At 36.7% G+C, this 19,606-nt stretch overlaps 1 protein-coding gene across 1 annotated transcript in view; it reads right to left on the reverse strand.

The window, feature by feature from the left end:
- Nucleotides 1–14,547, reverse strand: part of PRRC2C (proline rich coiled-coil 2C) — an 89,825-nt gene extending 75,278 nt beyond the window's left edge. Inside the window, 1 exon segment of the mRNA XM_051996786.1 lies at nucleotides 14,275–14,547. The gene's annotated coding sequence lies outside the window, so the exon portion shown is untranslated.
- Between the last annotated feature and the right edge of the window lie 5,059 nt (nucleotides 14,548–19,606).

Below are 19,606 nucleotides of genomic sequence, written 5' to 3' on the forward strand. Positions count from 1 at the left end.
TGAATGGTGGCATAACAAAGGACAATCCAAAGAAGAGCCCCCCAAAAGTAAGTTACACTAATAAAGAACTATCAATGCTATATTAATTTGAAAGTGAATTATTTTTACTATCCTACTGTCACAAATAGCTGGGAAACATAATTGAAATTGTTAATCCATGATTTAATTTATTCCACAAGATGGCTTAAGAGTTAAATAGATAGTATTCCACAGAAATATACGCAAGTCATGAATAAAATTCTTAAGGAAATCATTACCTACTATCTTTTTTTTTTTTTTTTTTTTTTGGCTGAGACAATTGGGGTTAAGTGACTTACTCAGGGTCACCCAACTATGAACACCTAAATTTCTTAAAAAAACATATAACAAACTAAATGATTAACTTTTCACACATATTTCCCAAACTATAATATGTAACACATTAAAAATCTTTCCAATGACCAAAGCCTTTTTCCTCTCATAAAAATTCTTTTGGACCTCAGGACTCTCAGATGTCATCTGGTTCTATGGATTGTCTCATCTGATCCAGGCATCAACCCTGTGAATTAAAAGTATCATTCCCATTCAGAAAAGGAAACTGAAACTCAAAGAGGTCAACTTTCTTAAATCACCTAGCTAATAAGCAACAGAACCAATATTTTAACTTAGGTTTTCTGAAGTAAATGCCTTTTTGATATTAGAACAAATCACAATAACTAATTCATGGGAACAATGTTAAAATATATAACCTTTATTGCTTTCAAACTCAAGCTGTAAAAATACTTAAATGTTTATTATTTGAAATAAACTTATTTCTTCTACCAAGTTTTCCCAGAACAACATTGTAGTCAAAATGATCATACTGCCACAATGGATACAAATTGAAGAGGCACATGGTACTCATGATCATCTTAGAAACAAATATGTAGAGATCAGATGGGTAAAAACTTGGATTTACAAAGGCAGAATTTGAAAGTTAGAGGTAGATTTAGCACCATGAATGTTCCAACCTAAATTCTAATTCCATTTCTAATTCTGAATTGGAAAAAATCTAGCTAGTGTAATCAACACCCAAAGCAGGAAATTTCTTCTAAAACAATTCTGGACAAATAATTACCTATTTTTTCCTTTGTGTACTTCCAGTGACAGTTTTCTATAACTCCAATCAGTCAATAAACATTTATTAAATCCCTTCTATATCCATCATCCCTGTGACTAACTTGAACAAATTTAAATCTTCCCTGGCTATCCTCTTTTAAAATATAAAGGATCTAGAGATAAGAAGCTATTTGAATGGTCTGGTAGATTTATACTTGTATTTTCAGAACTCGGGCACAGTGCCTGGCAGATAAGTACTTAATAAATGCATTTATAAATTCATTCTGGGCACTCATTTATCAAAAACAAAAATGAACTTCATATCCAAAACAAAACCAAAAAAACCCAAACCCAGCCACTCCAATTGTGCTCTAATTGCTAGAATATTTTTAAATTTTAATTGAAATCTGAAAATTACAGATCATTGATATTCTCTTCCGATTAAAATTTTTCGTTTTCACTAGTCTTTGCCATTTTGTGGTTTTTACCATATTTATTTCTGTTTAGGCTCTAGTTTATCGACATGGCACTAATAATCATAGTAGAATAACCTCCTATGTTTAAGTTACTACAATTCTACGAATACAGAAATATTTCAGTACCTCTTCAGACTGCCTCTTCATGATTTTGAACCTATAATAAACTCAATGACAAGATTTCTTTTTCCTCCTGCCATTTTTAAGGACACAGATGTACTTATCTACTTAACAATAAAACACTAGTTGTTCTGTGATTTGTACTAATCTGCAACTTTCACACAGCATCTAGCTTGTAGTATTATGTGGCACAATTACTTGTTGAAAAACTCTATATTAAAAAATTAAAAGGATACAGAGAAAAAGTATTCACTCAGTACTCACATTTACAACAACCATTAATTAAGAGGCATATGACTATGTAAAATCTACTTTTTTAAACAAAAACTACACATTGTTAAAGAACAGTAAGTTGCATAAATTATAACTGTTCAAATAGTAATGGATAGGAAAAAAAATTATGTAGAGAGGGCAATAGTCTGAGCTTTACTCAGTCATCAGGAACCAATTATCTCTCAAGAAAAAGGATTCTTTTTTTTTCTCTTTTGGCGGAGGCAGTTGGGATTAAGTGACTTGCCTAGGGTCACACAGCTAGGAAGTGTTAAGTGTCTGAGGCCATATTTGAACTCAGGTCCTCCTGGCATCAGGGCTGATGCTCTATCAACTGTGCCACCTTACTGCCCCTCTTTTTTTTCCTTTTTTTTTTTTTTTAAATCAAGGATTTGAAAGTATTCACTTAGGATCATGTGCATGTATCATGTAAGAGTGAGACCTTGAGTTAGGCTTCAAATAATTGGAAGACTGCTGTCTAAAAAGACAGTTTACAGTGTACAAAAAAAACTTTTACATATTTTTGATTCTCAATGATAACCATAAGATTACTAAGACCAGAAAATGACTTGCTAACTGTCATATAGCTGAAATTGCAATGTGGATCTTCCAACTCAAATGTGGGTTGGATTAGATAGCCTTTGAGGTCACTTCCTATTTTACCACTGGAAATTTTATACCTGAATTCATCAATTAGGTCAATGTAGGAAGACAGTTATTTGTCTTCCCACACAAACTCTGTATGATATCTAAGATCCAGAAATGAAAAGAACTTTAGAAATCATTCTTTTTTATCTTTCTAATTTTAATAATGAGAAAATTGAGACCCTGATCAACAATTAGTGCCTTTTTTTCCTCTCATTCCTTTTAATTCTGCCATCAAGTCCCCAACTTACTCAGCTGAACTTTCCAAATCTAAAGACCTTTTCTCAATCCTGATTCTTCTGGACTTCTCTGTAGCCTTTGACTGTCAAGTACTCTTTCTATTCCAATTATTCTCCACTCTTTAGGTTTTTGTTATACTACTCATTTGTTTCTCTTCCTATCTGTTTAATCACTCTTTAGTCTCCTTTGCTGGATTTTTACCCTAGCTAAACACTTCTGTCAATCAAGGCTCTGTTCTAGACTCTCTTCTCTTTTTCCACTATGCTTAGGAATTTTATCAATTCTCATAGATTCAACTATAATTTATTTCCATGTAGATAATTCTCTAATTTATCCAATTCTAACTTCTCTCTCAACTTTCAGTCATGCACCTCTCCAAATGCCTACTGGACATCTCAAACTATAAATCCCAGTCATTTAAAATCCAATAAATCATCTTTTTAGTGCAACCCTTCTCCTAGATCCACCCTTCTCCCAGATCCTTATTAAATCTATCAAGGGCACCAACAGTCTCCCAGTCAATGATTTTCAACTAATTTATCTCCAAATAGATAACTCCAAAATCTATATCAACCACTGCAACATTTTTCTCACATGTCCTCAATTTGGCTTTAAAAGCCAAACAGTGAAAAAACAGGCAAAAAGCCAAAGCTTTAAAAGCCCTTTGTGACCTAGATCCTGTCTACCTTCCTATTGTTTCTTTACCTTGCTCATCCTTACAAACTGCCATCCAGCAACACCCTTTGCATAAAACAGCTTTCTTCTCCTGACTGCATGCTGTTCCACCTCCGGACCTAGAATGTTATCTCCCTTATCTTCCATTTCTTCCCCAGCTGCCTTTAGATCACAGCCAAATTCTCACCTTTCCAGGGCCCTTTAATTCAAGTGCTTTTCCTCCAAATTTGTACGGTATATATTTTGTTTGCATATTGTTGTTTCCCTGTTGTATCTATTATTAAAGTGTGAACTGTTCAAGGATAAAGACCTTTTTTTTTTTGCCTTTCTTTCTATCCTCAGCCCTAAGGACAGTGCCTTTCACAAAAGTAAATACATGCATAATTATTACTACTGAGTTGTCCTATCCTCCAAGATCTTTTTCAATTCTAAGATCATATAGTTTGTTACTTGTTTGCCTTTTAAAAAGAATCTATACAAATATATACATGCACAAAATTAAAGGCCACTACTACTTCCCATTATCTCCTCTCCAATGTATACATTGATCTTTATAGAACTGTTTTAGTAATACATTAGTATACATTCTAAATATACTACAGCAAAATAATCCCCTATAAATTACAAGGATAATAAAAATCAATCCACTTAATAATGAAGATTTAGCCTCCACACTAATACAGAAAAAGGAGGACTACAGTTTGTTAACAAATTCAGGTAATGAGGTTGCAGGTTAATATAGGATTTATGAGAAACATCTAGTTATCTGTTTTTGAAAACAATTATTTATAATTGCTAGAGGCATAAAGAGCCTGAATTTTACTAGTGGGATATTTGCAATAGCCTCCCAATTGGCTTTCCTGCAAAGCCACTTCCCTTTCCTATATGTTCTCAACATAGTGATACTTATAAAGCACAGGTCTAACCAAGTCATGCCCCTTTACCTTGGGATCAATATAAGTAACTGTTTAGTCTTTAAAACCCTTCAAAATGTGGCTGCAACCTACTTCTTATATGTTATATGTTACTTACTCTCCTTTCAGGAACCTTTCTTTCCAGCCAAACTGGTCTCTATTCTGTTCTTCATACAACATATTTCATATTTACTGGATGACGGAATCAAGATTCAAAATAGATGAACAAGATTAATTGGCAAGTCAAACCCATGGATATGAAATTTAGCAGGGATCAATGTAATGAGGTTACAAAATTATTTATACAACTATGGTCTACAAACAATTTAGTTTAATGTATATTCTAAAATTAAAAAGATTTAAGTTGACCATAAATTAGAGAAACTAAAAATACAATGCTGAAGAAAAATAAAATAAAAATACAGACTAATATCAAAATACAAATTGAATAGAAATATCCACATCAAAGCGGGATATGTGTACTCTGTACTAGTTAGAATACATATGGAGTTTCATGTTGGCATCACAATTTGAGACCCTAACTGGCAGCTTGATAAGTCCAATAAGAAGAATCAGAAAAATAAAAATATTGAGAATGCAAATGATTGGAGGAAAAAAACAAAACAAAGCAACTAGAACTTCTTTTCTAATCCTGAAGACTTTAGGAAGGCCATGATAAGTGTCTTCACAAACTTGAAACACTTATCAGGTTAGGGATATAATTTAACACTTATAGTGTCATTGAGTGAAAAACTAAGACTGATACAAAGAAATTATTCCTTTTTTTCAGTTCAATTAAGTAAATTATACAATTAGAATGAAATGGGCTACTTCTCAAAGTAGAAAGCTCACTATTCATGAAGTGTTGTAGAAGAATCTTTACAGTAGAAAATGGTCTAATATTCCTTCCCAACTGTAAGACTGTTAATTCCAAGAAATTCATCAGAATTTGTAAAGATAGGATAATCTATAATAGTGCCTTTTTAATTAATTGTATATTATTATTAATAGTAAAAAGGTTGCTGTCATATGTTGAATGCCTAAACTAAAAATAAATAGTAGATCTAGAAAACATGTTTAGTAATTTACTTTTGATAAAGCACAAATAAATAAATCTACTAACACATGCTAATCATAAAGGTAGAAAGGTTCATGCTGTTTTCTGAAATTGACACATAAATTAAATTCTGAAAACAAAAGGAGGCCCTAACAAAAGACCTTTAAGTTACTTTGCACTAAAAATTGTTCTTCTGAAAAAATGTAAATTTTTGTAATCCATGTATATTCACCAAAAACCACTTAGTTTATTAATACTACTATTAGTTTATAAAATGTCTTAAGTTACAATTTTGACTTTTAAAATATAACTGATACCAATTAAAATATAATGTTTTCTTTTTTTTGACAGTCATTTTAAAGAATTCTTTCTATATTCAAATAAGAAAACTAGGACAACTTTTAAAATTCTTCAGATACATGACAACAGCATCAATGAACAAAATCTGCTTAGCATAATGTAGCAAATAGGACTAAAAATAGAATTTGGCTAGGCTAATGATTATTGTTAATATTAACATTTATCTGACAATTGAAAAGCACTTTGTATTTTATCCTCACAACAATCCTGATGTTAAGTAGGTGTCATTATGCTTATTTTACAGAAAAGGAAACTGAGAGACAGAAATCAGGTGATAAGACCAAATAGCTCTTGTCTGATTCGAATTCAAGTTTTTTTTCCTGACACTCCATAAAGTAAAACTTTTATTTGCCTCTGTTTCTAGTAGTTGCTTACAAAAAAAAAAAAAAAAGAAGAAAGAAAGAAAGAAAAAGAAAAAGATAATTTATTATGTATGAGCCTCAGTTTTCTCAATTGTATAATGGTAATAATATTTGAACTATCACAGGACTATGAGAAAAAACTATATTAAAGTGAGGTATTTCAGTATCCCATCTTATTGTTTTCTAATATAATAGGCAGTTATTTTCTGCTTGGAGACTAATTTTAGTAAATGAATGAAATGTGGGGTAAAGAAGAGTGAGTCAAGGATGATTTAATTGTGAATCTAGAGAGCTGAAAGAATGGTGATACACCTGACAGAAAGATGGAATAAAGAAGAGGGATTAAGTTTTTAGTTCTAGTTTGGAAATGCCTATTGGATGAGGATAGCTAGGTGGTGCAAAGGATAAAGTGCTGGACTTAGAGTAATAAAGACTCATCTTCCCAAGTTTAAATATGGCCTCAGACACTAACTTTGCCTCAGTTTTCTCATCCATAAAATGAAGTAGAGAAGGAAATGGTAAAATGCTCCCAGTATCTTTGTTTGCCAAGAAAACGCCCAATGGGATCACAACCCGTCAGACATAACTGAAAAGCAACTGAAAACAATTAAGACATTCAGCTGACATTTGTATAAGAGGCAGTTAAAGCAAGAACAGGAGAGACTAGGGCTAGTCAAGACAATACAAATTAAGGTCTTAGGATAAATGCTGGCAAAAGAAAAAACACTTCTGGATCTCAAAGGAACTCTCATTCTAATGAGGATGTCAGTAAGCAACTGTATACATACAAGACATATGCAGGTAATTTGGAGATAACCTCAGAGTGAAGAACTGGCAGTGAGGAGAGAAATTAGGAGGAAACTTGAAAGAAATCATGAAAAGTAGAAACAGAGATAAGGAGGGAGAACATTGAAGGAATTTGAGAATTGGTGAAAATGTAGGAATTGAAAGATGTAGTGTCTTGTTCCAGGTCAAAAGGCAGGCCAGTGTCGCTGGCTTGTAGAGTCAGATTATGAAGGGTTTTTTAAATCACAGAACTTTATCTTTGATCTTAGAGACAATAATTGGGAGCCACTGGAGTTTGAGTGGAGGAGGATGGAATACATCATGTTGAGATTTCAAAAAGGCAAATCAACCAAAAAGATTAAATACAATGGTCTAGGTATGAGGTGATGAGGTTTTATACCAGTTTAGTGGCAGTCAGGAGAAAAAAGGACAAATGGGAAACACTTCAAAAGATAGCTTTTAAAGACATGGGAGTCACCTTTGAGAGATAATAAATGAACTCAGAAAGAGCTGTTATGGTCGTTGAAATAGAGGGAAAGACTGGTTAGGAGTCAATCTTAGGCTATACCGAGAGAACAGAATAGATATGATGATCTAACAAGAGATTGAGAAAGAACAATAAGGAACATAGAAGATCCAAGTAAAGCAGAGGGGATAGGAAGTAGTTAAAAGTGTCAAATTCTGTAAAGGTAAATAAAACATATGGAGATTGACATATGGATACTGAATTTAGCAATTTGAGATCTCTGGTAACTTTGGAGAGAGGACTTTCTGGTAACATCTGAAGAAAAAAAATTGTAAGAAACAAAGAAATAATTGTAGATGTTCCTTCCTATATTAAGCTAAAAATTAATCAATGATCAAGATATAATCCGCTATCTGTTTTTTAACTATGCTGCTAACAGAATTGTTCATCATTACCAATCCATCAACATGTATTTCATGTATGCCTATCATGTGCTGGGTGCTGGAGACATAAAGGTAAAAATGAAATACTGCTGTCAAAGAGTTTACATTTCATCAATAAAGCTTTCTATTTGTAATTATCAGAGAGGGCCTTTTCTAAATTCAAAATTTGCGGGCATTCTGGACATTAGATCATTATATATTGTATCCAAATAAGTGAGCTTTTCAAACACTAATTATAGTTAACAGAGACATTCTTTATTTCCATAATGCAGTTCTTTTCCTGAATTTTTGGAGGACTTCAATATTAATATTCCAATCATGGAATATCAACGAAGATAATGTCTCAAGAATAGGGTTTATTGAATTTTAAAATGCTATATAAATCTTTGCCTTAGTTATTTCATTTCCCATATCCAACCTACAAAAACTAGTTTTTAATCTCTCAAATCTTTACTTCATAACAACATATAAAAATGTGTGTGCATGTATTTTCCTGTGTTCTTATCCGCTCAAGTCTGATCGCTATTCTAGACCATTAAAGCACATTATAAAGATGTGTAAAATCCACACCTTGATTTTCACTGGCAATTGCTCACTTAACTAGTCAAAATCATATACACTAAATTTCCACTTAGCTAAAGTCTAAATTATAATTTATAAGGATCTCTACATGCCATTTCCTGTACCATTTTTCTTGACTAGTGCTTCACAGCACTAGTAAACATGATTTTCAGCAAATCACAAAATTTACCTCAAAACACTATATAAACAGTAGTTTCTTCTATGCTAATCTAGTTCCACAATATTTTGACCATTTGCTCTCATCCTAGGTTTCCACACATCAGAGGTGTTTTTTTTTTTTGTTTTTTTTTGTTTTTGTTTTTGTTTTGGTGTCTTAGAATCTTCTGGTGATAGAAAATATATAAATACACATACATATATTTTTTAAAATTTCACAGACCCCAGATTAAGAATCCTTGTACTATATAGTCTCATTGTTTTTTGATAGTTTACTGATTAGATTCACTCAAAAACAAAACCACACACAAAAAAAATTAATTTTCAGGAACTATAATTACAGATTAGTAAAAAGTCAATTCATAAAATCCTTTCCTCCTATCCTTTCCTAAATGTCAATGTCCCTCTCCCCACCTAACAGTTAATTCTATATGCCTTGAGCCAAGTAACATAGTGAATATAGTGCCAGGCCTGGAACCAGGAAGACCTGAATTTCAATCCTGCCTCAGACATTTACTGTGTGTTCATAGGCAAGTCACAATCCTATCTGTCTCAGTTTCCTCATTTATAAAATAAGCTGGAAAAGAAAAACCATTTCAGTACCTTTGCCAAGAAAACCCCAAATGAGATCACAAAGAGGTGGACATGACTGAACATCAAGTATCTATTCTTTTTCATTGGGTTTGGTGAGGATTTTTAGCATCTCATATTCTAGATTTCAAGTTCATAAAGCATTTTATATCCTAGACTTCAAGTTAAAAAAAAAAAAAGTAAACCACACTGGAAAACTTTCAAATGAACTGATTGCTCCCCCCACCCACCATATTACTTCTATCTTTCATAACTAGTAACATTGAACCAATCACTTCTACTTCCTCTATCACTTGTTCCATTCTTAACCCCCTAAGACTTTTATCCTTACAACTTTCCCCAAACTGTGAGGAAATGACTTTTATTTAAAATGACTTATATCTTCCTTTTGGCCATTTCTAATTTTTTTCTGGTTGTTAATCTTTGCCACATTTAATGCTGCCAGTCATACTCCTTTAAAAACTTTTCTGGTCTCCACCTTACATCGTGTCATTGTCTTTTTTGGTGTTTTTGATCATTTCCTTGCTTGCCACACTTCCCCACATGACATCCCAATAGACAGTTCAAATCCAATACTGCATTCCCCCTGATCTTTTCCCATATTCAGTTCTCCTTCAGACAATTACAAATTGTAGTACAAAGTAGAGTTTTTTTTTTTTCTATCCATCTTAACAACTCAATAGGAGTCAACTTCTGGTTAATATATGCAAACATCAACAGCAAACATCAGGGATTTACAGCTAGAAGAAAACTTAGTAATCTTCCAGACTAGTCTAATATCTTTTACAGGAGAGAGAAATAAGGCCTAGAGAGGTTTATGTGACCTGTCTATGGCCTCACAGGTAAGTAATAGCTTAGCCATACAAATCTAAGTCCTTTGACTCCTAATCCAGAGCTTTTCTCTCTACACCAGACTTGATAGATCTCCCCCTTTTCACTTCATATTACTGCTAGAATAAGTCTAGAACATAAACTTTTAGGGAACAGGGGTAACATTTTGTTTTTGCAGCTTCCAAAGAATTTAGTACTGTTTTTATTATAAAATAGGTATTTAAAAGTGTTTATTAAATTAACAAATTCCTGTCTGGCATTCAGTCTTCAAAGCAATGTTACTAACAATTTTCTGACATTCTTTGAAAAAAAACCTCAACTAATGAAGCTAATCTTTTGCTAAATACTATATAAATTTTGTTCATTTCTAGGAAAAAATGTCCTTCCCTTCATCCGGAATATTTCTACTTCCTCAAATCAGTCTATATCACTAGTACTTCAAAATCAAGTTTGAAATTCACTTCCTATATAATCAACTCACCTCCATTTTACAAATCCTCTTCCTACATATGTACTCAATTTGTACAAGAAGTAGCAATACTGTCATTATATGGATTCTCTGTACCAGATGTTTAAACCCAAATTAGTTTCTTGACTAGCATCATTATTCATTGGTATAGACCAAGTGAACACAAGGTATTTTATTAACCTAAGTAAAAACTAAATTAGTCATAATTTGATGCAAAGTAAATCACAAAATTTAACACAAAGTAAATATAAAATAAATGACATTTGGAAAGGACCCTTAGAGCAATGGAAAGGCTCAAGATGGATGTAAATAGGTTATAACAACCTATACACCAGAAATGATATAAAAGGAATCAAGAATGTGTAAAAAAAGGAGTAATAGGCTAATCATGTAAAAGGAATGAGAACCATACAAGGACCCAATAAACATTAAAAGAACTAGAACCTTTAGCTTGTTGAATGGACAATTTATAATTTATGTAAGATTCAGAGTCAAGAATCACAGGAAGTAAATAAGGAATGGGTTTTACCTGCATGAGATCACAGATATATTTCACTTCTGCAGTAGAAGGCACTTCATAATATGGTTGAAATACATTATTATTTATCATCACTATATCAATAATACAAGCAGGGTCAATCCACCTGCCTTCATACTGAATACAAATAGTGAACAAGCATGAATTAAGCACTTACTATGTGTCAGGCATTATGCTAAGTGCTGAAAATGCAAGGAATGGCAAAAAACAGGCCTGCTTTCAAGAAGCTCACATTCTAATGAACAAAGACAACATACAAACCAATTGCATACATATACAGGGCAAACTGAAGGTAATAGTCTCTAACCAAAACTTAAAAGTAATGCTCACCCAATTATCATTCATTAGATACCTACATATCAGGCAATGAAGAGACAAAGAAAAAAAGGTAAACTCCTACCTTCATGAAGTTACATTCTATGAAGAGAACATACATACATAATGTACATATACAAGATTAATGAGAGAATTTAGGTGGTTGGGGGAGGCTCATGAAGGCTACTTAGCTTTTTAAGGAAACTACCAAGACTTAGAGGTGAGCAAGCATAGCACTCCAAGGAAGTGAGAAAATATGTGCAAAGCAGGGAATGTGATGTGTGAAAACAGCACAAAGGCCAATTTGACTGGATATCAGCATGTGAAGGGAAATAACATAGGTGGTAACCTGATTTTAAAAAGTATGAAGAGTTTGTTATACAAATCTTAAGAGATAATATAAGGCCTCTTAATGAGGTTTTCTGAACAAGGGACTGACCTCAGCTTTAGAAGAATTTTGCAGGCAGGTTCAAGTAAGTAGAAGCCCGTAACAAAACAAAACCAAAAAAATTCTAACCAATTAGCATTGGAGAAGAGACACAGGAAACATAGATCAATTAAAAGGGCCACTACAAGAGTCTAGGTCGGTTCAGTGGGTATATGTGAGGAGAGGATAAAAGATGTAATGCAACTGAACATCAATTTGGATTTATTTCTGTTAAAAAAATATCAATTTATACTAGTAAATAAAGAATTTATCTCTCTCCATACTTTTCCAAAGCTAACCTGATTGAATTGTCAGCACTAATAATACTAGTCAGAAATGGAAAATATTATGACTCAGAAAACCAACATATTAAGTGTCAGATTCCAAAGTAACATAGTTAATGTATACTCAGATGAACTTTCATTATGTTACTCTTTTCAAATTGTGACAAGTATCCATTTACTGGAAATAGATTAGTCATAAGACAGTTAAGCGTGACTTTAAAATTCTTAAGAGTAAGAACATTATTCTTTTCGAACTATGTTACATCCGTCTTCCACAAATACAATACCAAAGTTATCATTTGCAGTTACCCAACTGACTCACTTTCAAGTCAATGCTCAGGTGCTGCTGTGTCTCCAAAGAAATAATCTGACTTTTGAGTATACCTTGAAAAATACAGTTTTAGACTAGAAAATTATAAACTGGTGAAGGAAGAATGGAAAAAGATTAACAGAATGACACTATAAAAACCTACTTTAGAGATAAAGGGGCAATATTTTCTAGAGGGTCAAAAAGTTGAAAGGTAGGATATTGTTATAGCAAGTAAGCATGAAAGGACATTCTTGAAGGGGAGGGGGCTTGAACTGTGAAATAAGTAGTTTATTAAGTGTTTAATGAAGCAGAAAAAAAATAAGTTGAAGAAATAGTTTTTGAAGACTTGTTAAATACTTATTCCAGCTAAAATTAAATGAGAAATTTCGAAATAGTTAACTGCTTCAAGAGAAAGCTCTGAAAGGAACGTTGTCAGATCTAGATTTATTTTAAAACCGATTAAGTGTGAATACACTCATATTTAGAGCCTTCCTCCTAAAAACTTATCTTTTTTTGTTTTAAAATCTTTACTTTCCAAGTTCTCTTCTCAGAACAACTACATTTGAAGCCAAATTAAATAAAACTCATTGACCATTAAGGTACAGTTTATATTTACTAGAGATTATACAATTACCATACACTTTTGGATCCATTAGCTCATCAAATCTTAAAGTTGATCACCAATCTCAATCCTAGGCCGGCACAAAAAAATTAGCCTCAGAAGATTTGCCAACACCTATTATTTAAGTGGATAAGCAAAAAACCGACTACATCAAATCTCCTATGTAAGATATCTAAAGTTTCTTTTTGGGGCTCCACACTGAGCAAGAGAGAACTGTGGTCACATCCCTAAAACGGCTCCTTAATTATCATGGACGAGAAAACAAAATCCACTTTTGTACTGGAATTGGAGTTCACACTTTTCCGTTTCATTTTGGAGAAAGTCATCAACTGTCACAACTTTAAAAACAAACATGCCCATCCCGGGACGTTTCTGGAGCGGTAGAAAGAGAACCCTCCTCTTAGGTCCCGATGCTTCCTCCAGGGACTCTGGGCTCCTGGTGCTCCCTCCAGGGGAGTGGCCCAGTCTCCTCGGGAATCCCGGCCCTCCGAGCAGTCCAGGCAAAGCGAACCCCCTTGGACGTCCGGCCGGTTTCGGGAATCGGCAAAGCGGGGGCTCCGGACCGGCTTCAGCTCGTGGGGCACTTCCCATTGTGTGGCAGCCCGGCGCCGGCTCCGCACCGCATCCCTTTGTAAGGAGACTCCGGCTCGGGCCGGCGCAGTCGGGGCACGGATGCTCCTGGGCTCCGCGCTCGCCTCTCCCCGAGGGGCACCCGCGGGCGCGGCCCCTTCCCTCTGAGAGGCTGCAGAGGCCTAGGGGAGGAAGGACACCAACGCCCAGCTTCGAGACCAGCAGCATGACCACGGCGGAAGTGCGGTCCCGGTTCCACGAGAAGGGGTTTTTCTTTCTCTCTCTCTCTCCGGCCGGGTCACGTCCTTAACCCCGTCCCTCCCACGCTCTGTCGAAAAGACGCTCCCCACCAAAAGAAGCTCCGGTCCACTACGGGGACTAGCTGCCGTCTATCTAGCCGAGGCGGGCCTGGGTCCGGGCCGCACTCACCCGGCAGGCCACATGGGGAGGGGGGGCTCCCGCTTCCCGCTCGGCCAGACCGCGGAGGCCGCGACCACGGCCTAGGAGTAGGGAGGGCGAGGCGAGGGAGTCAAGAAACTCACGCCGCACCCCCCTTCCTCATCGCCGGAGCCACCCGTCTCGGCCCAGAGCGAACCCCCGCCTCCTCCCTGCCCGCGTCTCCGTCAAGGTCCCCTCCCCCGCCGCCCGCTCGGGCCCAGCCGCCCCCGCCGCGGCGCAAGCTCCTTACCGGCCGGTGCGGTGGGTGGGGAACGCGGGGTGTGTGTGCGTGTGTGTCGGTCTAAGTGTCGCGCCCGCGCCCGCGCCCGCAAAGGAGTCTCCGCCCGGCTCCGGTCCGGGAAGGGAAAGGGTCTGGGGAAGGGTTAAGGGGGGAGGGAGGGTAGTGGGTGGTGGGCCACTGAGCCAGGAAACCAGAGGCCGCCGTCAGACAAACCGACCCAGCGCGGCCGCCGCTTCCAGTAAAGGAGAGCGAGAGAGCTAGAGACGGGCAAGATGGCGGACAGCCAGCCCGGACGTCCTACGTCATCCCGCTGACGCACGTAAGGCGAGTCCGTCTTTCTCCTCTCTCTCGTCCCACGCCTCCCTCCGGCGGGACCCAGAGAACGGGCGGATCACGTGGGGACTCGGCGGGTTGAGAGCGGGCGGAGAGGTCCGCCTTCTCCTGGGACCAACCTGCTTCCGCAGCCGAACAGTTCCCGGTACCGTTGCGGTCCGCGATGCGGCCGGCGAGGGGCAGCGTGCTGCTGCACCCCGGGGTCCTAGCGGAGGTTCCCGGAGGACTCTCGCTCTGATTGGCAAACGGGCACCCCCATGGAGACGCAAGGTCCTTGAGAACGGGACAGCTGGCGGTCCTGGGGAAGGACGTGTGGGCGCAGGGTCAGGGAAGGCATGAGTGCAGGCTGAGACGTCGTCTAGTTACCGAAAGGTTTCGGATGCATTAAAACAAAGCTACAAAAGTGACTTCCGGACTGTGGAGGCTTTGAAGCATCCGAGGTGTAAGTTGTCCCCGTGGTATGTTCTGAGAGTGGCCACGCACGCACGAGCGCCTAGATGTGCGCCTTGCAGATCTCCCATGTCCCGTTACATACCAGCCCATTTCTCAGTTGCGTTCTGCTTGCCTAATTCGTGATTTTGCACTGCTATTTTAAGAGGAGCAAAAAGGAGCAAACATTTGGCTTGAGAATGTTCGAGGGCCCTCTGGTTTACTTTTTTCCTAAATTATCTTTTTATTTCACATAATTTGCATTCCCTGGACACAGTAAATTTACTGATATTCAAGTTAGACCTGTTAGGTGTCAGAGAAGTCTAGTATAACAAATGTGTCTCAAATGATCCCGGAAGATAAGAGGTCAGAGGGATCTCAGAGATCATCTCATCTAAGACATCTGATAGGAATTCTTATATAACATCCCTTGTGAGCGTCATCTGTGGTTGTTTGTCCTCCATTCTTGAAAAGGATCATGGTATCAAGGAAGTGATGACATGCAACTGAGTTGGATTTAGGTGAGGGAGGGTGATGCAATCACCAGCCTCTCTTCTCCACAGCCATCTGGATCCAGTGGCCAAATATAACTCTGGATGATTGGAGATGACCCCAGAAGTAGTAGGGAGTAATCATCTAGCTTCTGAAGACTGCAAGAAATGAACGTACCACATAAAGCTTCCTTTCTTTTTCTTCCCTCCCCACCCCACATTAGTCTCCCAGAAAAGCGGTTATTGTTGTTTGTCCTTTCTGGGAAGAGGACTAAGGGGTGATTCCTGCCAGTGTCATGGAAGTCCAGCAGCAAGACAGAAGTCAAGATCACTGGCCATGGCCCAAGATGCAATGGGTTACCTTGTCCTTTCTATATTAGGTCTTTCCCAGGTCTCAGTTTGACTGAGGCAACACTCATTTTGTGACAATTGGGTAAGAATTGAAACAAAATTTACCATCACAAAATTATCAGTTTAGGAGGGAAAGACATTTAGAAAACAATTGATATTTAAACCCATTCTAAGTCATCAAAACCTAAATAACGACAAGAGATGCCTCATTTGGGAGCTGTTTTGTTCATTCTAAGAAAGCCAGAGTGATTTGGGTTTAAAGACTAGTCAAATAGTTACATTTGAAGCACAATGAGCATTTTTAAAGCTGTTTTTTTCAGAGCTATATTAAAAGAAATCATAAATGAAAACTGGAACAAAAAGTAAATTGTCCCAAGTACCTAGAAAAGCTAGTTTAGAGAGAGCTAGTTTTGGAGTTTATATGGACTACATTTCCCACAGAAGACATTTTCATATTGATAGCCACCATAATTCTTGGATCTTTACCTTTAAGGACCCACATGAGTCCATCTGTGGCATCTATTAAGAGACTGAGTCATCCAGCTAGAAAGAGTACCTGAACAGGACTGGCTGAAGAGTTGAAATCTCCCTTTAGAGCTGTCTGAGTCTACTTCATATTTCAAAGACAAAATGATCAGAGAACATTTAGCCATCAGTTCACCCCATGAGCCCTTCCCAGAGACTATTATCTTCTTTGTGCTTTTCTTGTACATCTCAGTGGTTTTGGAGTGAGATAGTATAATGGAATAGCTTGTCAGAAAAATGTGAATAAAAGTGATTTCTGAATTTTAAAAAGGCACAGTTTCAGAGCAAGCTACCTCTGTAAACTAATGCAGAGTGAAATGAACAACTACAAGAACAATTTATAGGACAGCATTTATAGGAAAACAGCATTATAGAGGAAAGATTTTAGAACTCTAATGCAATGGCAAAACATAAGTCTCAAAGACTGAAGATAAAACATTGCACTCACCTATCAGGAATATAAATACTTTGGGGATCATATTCAATATTAATAATTAATAGTCTACCCCAATTTTGAAAAAGTAAAAGAAGCGAATCATCAAAGCATTTTCAAAATGCATAGAATGCCAATACGAGACATGTATGAGCAAGATAGCTTTAACGTATCTAGAATTTCTTATCTACTTAAATAGAAAAGCAATCTGTTCATAATACAGATTTCAGCTTCATGTAAAATCTTCTTTTCTCTTCTACTATGCTTATGAAAATCTCTCTTATTCACAAAAGGTCAAATTCAGAATTAAGAACAACAAATAAGATCAAATTGTACTTAGTCACAAGTAGTTTCAGACAGTAAAGCTGCTTCCAATCAAGCATTACAAGAGTTTATTTACTTTCGGTCAAAAATCAGTTTTTCTGTACTTCTTACTGTGAATGGAAAGTTTGACAATTTTAAAAAAGTGGCATTCATTATGAGAAACTAGACCTTATATGTCTTTGAAAGAAACAGAGTTTCTTGCTTTTTATAAATCTTTATTCCTTTTTTAAAAATTAATTAATTTTATGTGAATTTATAGTCTGTTGCTTTCACTGCTCATTTTTTGCTGAACAAAAATAAAACCTCATTTATATGTATATATGTATATGCGCACATGCACACACACACACATAGGCATATATAAATATAAATGTATGTATAGAAAGAGAGGAAAAAAGAAAGAGACAGAGGGAGAGAGATTTCAGGAAACCAAATTCTTAAATTCTATTCTCATTTGTCACGTGGCTGAACTATTTTGGGACATCTCTGACTTCCCTACTCTGTTATAGGAAGCTCCTCATTATTTTATAAGATCCAATCAACCTTGCTTCTTACACTTTATCACTACTCTCTATTCCCCTCAGATTACAAAGTGGAGTCATAACCTGCAAAACTTCCATTTAAGGAGATTTCCTTAACATTCCTATCTGGCTGCACTACTTTGGATGTCTGTCAGTTTCATTATTTAACAATGAGGAAGGTTAATCTTACTATAATAATTAAGATTGACATAATGCTTTAAAATTTACAGAGCACTGTTTTCTTTTGTTTGATTTTCACCAAAGCCCTGGAAAATAGAGGTTATTTCTATCCCATTTTTATAGATGAGGACAGTGAGACTCAGAGAGATTTAGAGAGATTAAGTTACCAGGGGGTTAATTCAGATTTGTATAGCTACTAAGTGTCTCAGATGGAATTGACATCCAGGGCTTCTGATGCCAGTCTGATACTCTTTTAAGTCCCACATTTTTGCAAGTTGGATCCACCAGAGAGTTGCTACCATCTCCAGGTTCCTCAAACTATAGTTTATATACCTTCATCAATGAGCTTACCTCTGATAGAAAGCCAATAGATACATTTGGTTAGAGCACTGGGCCTGAAGTCAGGAAGACATCTTCCTGAGCTCAAAACTGGCCCTGGACACTTATTAGTTGTGTGACCTTGGACAAGTCATTTAACTCTGCCTCAGTTTCCTCATCTCTAAAATGAACTGGAGAAGGAAGAAGGTAACCCAGTCTAGTATCTTTGCCAAAACAAAAAAAAAAAATCCCAAACAGGGTCATGAAGAGCTAAAGACAACCCTTCAACTAAACAATAAGAAGACACAATTTTAAAGCAGATGCAAACAAAACGTTGCCCCCCAAATGTGGAGGTTATTTTCTCACAAAACACATAGCATTTGTGGGAAGAATAGGCACAGAGTACATTGGTAGAGATGAAATATACATCATATACATGAATGTATAGTTAATCCATTTTTACCTGTTAGGCTGAGGGCCCCAAGGCTTTTCTCTTTTAGACTTGTAAAAGCTGCCCTCTCCAGGCTAACAGCATCTTTGGTAGGTAACATGCTCAATTAGATTCTCTGGATCTGATCCCTCTCTGATGTTCAGTTTCCAAATGCTAGAGACAATTATCCCATGAATCTACCCTTTTCTCTCTTCTTTGTTGCCAGGGGTCTCACTCCTTGAAGCTGTTTGCTGTCAGGTCTGTGTAAGCATTTGTGCTGCAAAATATCATATATAAAATAGGGCAAAGAAAGGAAAAAGAGTGAATGGATGAATGGGGGAAAAAAAAGCATTTATTAAGTGCCTGGTCTGTGCCAAGCCCTATACTGAGCCTTGGGGATCCAAATTCAAGCAAACCAGTCAAACTCTGCTTTCAAGTAGTTTACCTGGTAATAGAAAAAAAAAATAGCACATATATAACAACTAAAGTTAGAAGTGAGGGGGAGGGAGGGAGAGGTTGGAGAAGAGGTAAGGCAGAGGGTTCAAGAAACAATTTGGAGATGGCCAGGAAGTGAGGTATTGGGATAAGGACCAAGCTCATAAGGCAAATGGTCTCCTTATCTCTTTGGATTCTTATAGAGCCCAGGGGCCTTCAAAATGCTCCTTCCTGGGCTGTTGATAAGAAGGAAGTTCCCACATACATCAAAATATTTATAACCTTTTTTTGCATGTTATAATCAGGGACTTGGAAACAAAGTAGATGACCATTAACTGGGGAATGGCTAAACAAATGTGTATGGAATGTTTTTGTACTTTAAGAAATGATGAATGAGATAAATGCAGAAAAACGTGGAAAGATCAATATGAACTGTTGCAGAATGAAATAAACACCAAGAAAACAATATACATAGTTACAACAATGTAAATGGAAAGAATACAAAAAAAAATCCCAAAAGTGATTGTTGCAAAATTATAAAAACAATACAACTTTTTTGTATTTTTAAAAA

Source organism: Antechinus flavipes, chromosome 4 (assembly GCF_016432865.1).
Source record: "Antechinus flavipes isolate AdamAnt ecotype Samford, QLD, Australia chromosome 4, AdamAnt_v2, whole genome shotgun sequence".
Lineage (NCBI taxonomy): Eukaryota > Metazoa > Chordata > Mammalia > Dasyuromorphia > Dasyuridae > Antechinus > Antechinus flavipes.